The 2,618-nt window shown below is 36.2% G+C and overlaps 1 non-coding gene across 1 annotated transcript; it reads left to right on the top strand.

The window, feature by feature from the left end:
- The first annotated feature begins 352 nt into the window (after positions 1 to 352).
- Positions 353 to 459, top strand: LOC136225156 (small nucleolar RNA R71). Its single transcript, XR_010686887.1, has one exon. It is a non-coding gene; the product is annotated as a small nucleolar RNA R71 (small nucleolar RNA).
- The last annotated feature ends 2,159 nt before the right edge of the window (positions 460 to 2,618 follow it).

Raw genomic sequence — 2,618 nt, 5'->3', positions numbered from 1 at the left:
CATACCTTCATAATCCACATCCGTTTGGATTGGCTTACCATTAGGATCACACGGTGCCATAAACCTATCAATTTTGTGCGATAAGGCAGAAAACTGGGCTTGCAACATCGCAACTGGATCAAGATTCACTATACCTTTAACTGATGATGTAGTTGAGGATGATGGTTTCGCTATTGGTACGTGTCCATGTTCCGCGGGCCACATACTGCTGTTGATTGCCATTTCCTCCAAAAGTTCTCTTGCTTGGGCAAATGTTTTCTTCATGAATAACCCTCCAGACATAGCGTCCAATGAACCTCTAGTTGTAGGATTTAGTCCATTATAAAATGTTTGCATTAAAAGTTTAGCGGGGAATTGGTGGTGTGGGCATAAACGTTGAAGTTCTTTAAGACGTTCCCAAGCCTCATAAAGAGTTTCATTATCATTTTGAGAAAAAGATGTTAACTCTTTAATGACTCTTGCGGTTTTTGCTAAAGGAAAATTTTTTGAAAAAAACGCCTGGGCTAATTGTTCCCAAGTCTCAAATGATGCGGCTGGCATAGAAGTCAACCACTCTTTGGCTCGATCCTTCAAAGTAAAAGGAAAAAGACGAAGTTTGATTGCTTCTGCAGTCACGTCAGTAATTTTAAAAGTGTCACAAATTTCTAAGAAATTTGTCAAATGGGTATTAGGATTTTCGTTAGGTAACCCGTAAAATGTTACGTTATTTTGTAACATATTAAGCAAAGCTGGCTTAATCTCAAATTGATTTGCATTAATTTGGGGTCTAACTATACTGTTCGTTACACCGGCCACTCCTGGCCTAGCGTAATCCATAAGTGTGGCCATAACTTCTGGCTCGGTAATTCTAGTTTTTGTTGGAGTTTTGTTTTTCTTTTTCTTTTCTTTCTTGTTCTTTTTAAGAGTTCTTTCAATTTCTGGGTCGATAGGATCTGGTGACGTGCCTGAACTTCGAGAACTGCGCATGAACCTGAAATTTCGCACGAACCGAAACTACCTACAAAACAGAATTTGAAAAATAAATATGTTAGTAACTAAAAATAAATAAAATATAAAAGTTTGAATAAGTATGAATAAATCTAGATTCGAAATAAAATACGAAAAATTTAAAATTTTGTCAAAAATTTTGGCGTTCCCCGGCAACGGCGCCAAAAACTTGTTGAGCGATTTCTGCAAGTGCACGGTATACGCTTGTAGTAATAAAAGATATCGATCCCACAGGGAACGCTTTTTAACAAAAACTTATTTTGAATTGGTTAAATTTACTTTTAAGGTTTATAATATGGAAAATCGTTTAATCGGTTTTGGTTTTGAAATTGCTAGAATAAGAATTAGATTAGAGTATGAAGATGTTAGAAAATATTCTGATTTAAGAATGAATTTGCAAGACAGGAACGTTTAGTACTTTTTAGAAAAGTAAACAAATGTATTCGTTTGCATTAAGCAAAGAAAACAACTTTAAACTTTGTATGAATTATAAAGATGAAATAAATGACGGAACCTCTAATTATTAGGCTTTGAACATGACAAAACCCTTATCCGGGATAATTGCCCTTAATCAAATTAAAACTCTTCCGAGATAATAATTTGCCTAAGTGTTCAACAAAGTTTCCTTGTAAAGATTTTGAATTAAATACGTTTTAATGAAAACACCAGCATCAATCCACTTCGGATTTTTTACCAAAGTACTGCATAAAAATCTATCGAATAGAACGGACTTTATTAGATGAAATATAAATTGATACAAGTTTACAGAGAACATGGAGCATGGAAACATTCGACGACTTGCAAGTGAACGGGTTGTCAATCCTTTCCTTGGGTTTCGTTAGAGTTTGTCAGGCTCAGGGGCGGATCCTCTACTCAATCTTCTCGTTGAATCTTCGTCATAGAGACTTGGTCGGTCTACTACCAAAATGAAAACTAAATTGGAACAATGTCTAAACGCTACTGAATTTGTTATTATTGAATAAACAATGTGTGTACATCATATTGCTTTTTACAGAATCGAAATCTAACTTCTGAATCACTTGACTCGGAATTTCTGCATAAATTCTATACTAATCTCTTTCTTCTACCTTCTCTCATTGTCTTTCAACTCTCAAATCAATACTTTATTTATAGACGTTGAAGAGTCGTGATTGAAGTGTCGTGTCCGTTGTGAAGGATCGTATCCGTTGTGAAAGGACGTCTTTATCCACCCGAACGATCGCGTTTCATCGAAAATGAAAATGTGCAATTTGGCTTCTACAGACTCCTGCTCTTACCGAGAATGGAGGAGCATCAATTGGTCTTCGAACGAAAAAAGGAGAAGCTGAAGGGAGCGTGTCGCGATCGAGAATTGGGGGGCCGCGGTCGCGGCACGGAACGTTTTCGCCGTCTTCGACTTTCGTTCTCGTCCTCGATTTGGCGTTATTAATTTCCGTCGTCTTCGACTCCTTTTGTAGGGTTTTTCTTCTATTTTTGAGCTCTTTTCGTTCCTATTTGGATTTTACCAAATATTTATGTACCTTGCATGAAAGAAACATATTCGAGAGTAAAAGCTTTCTAAACAGTTATAAATAGCATAAATTCGTAGCAATATTGATGTAATTATCGATGATATTTTAGGTATATTTTGG

The sequence above is a fragment of the Euphorbia lathyris genome, chromosome 3 (genome assembly GCF_963576675.1).
Source record: "Euphorbia lathyris chromosome 3, ddEupLath1.1, whole genome shotgun sequence".
Classification (NCBI taxonomy): Eukaryota; Viridiplantae; Streptophyta; class Magnoliopsida; order Malpighiales; family Euphorbiaceae; genus Euphorbia; species Euphorbia lathyris.
The sequence above is the reverse complement of the archived record's forward strand: the minus strand, read 5'-3'. Positions and strand labels throughout refer to the sequence as shown.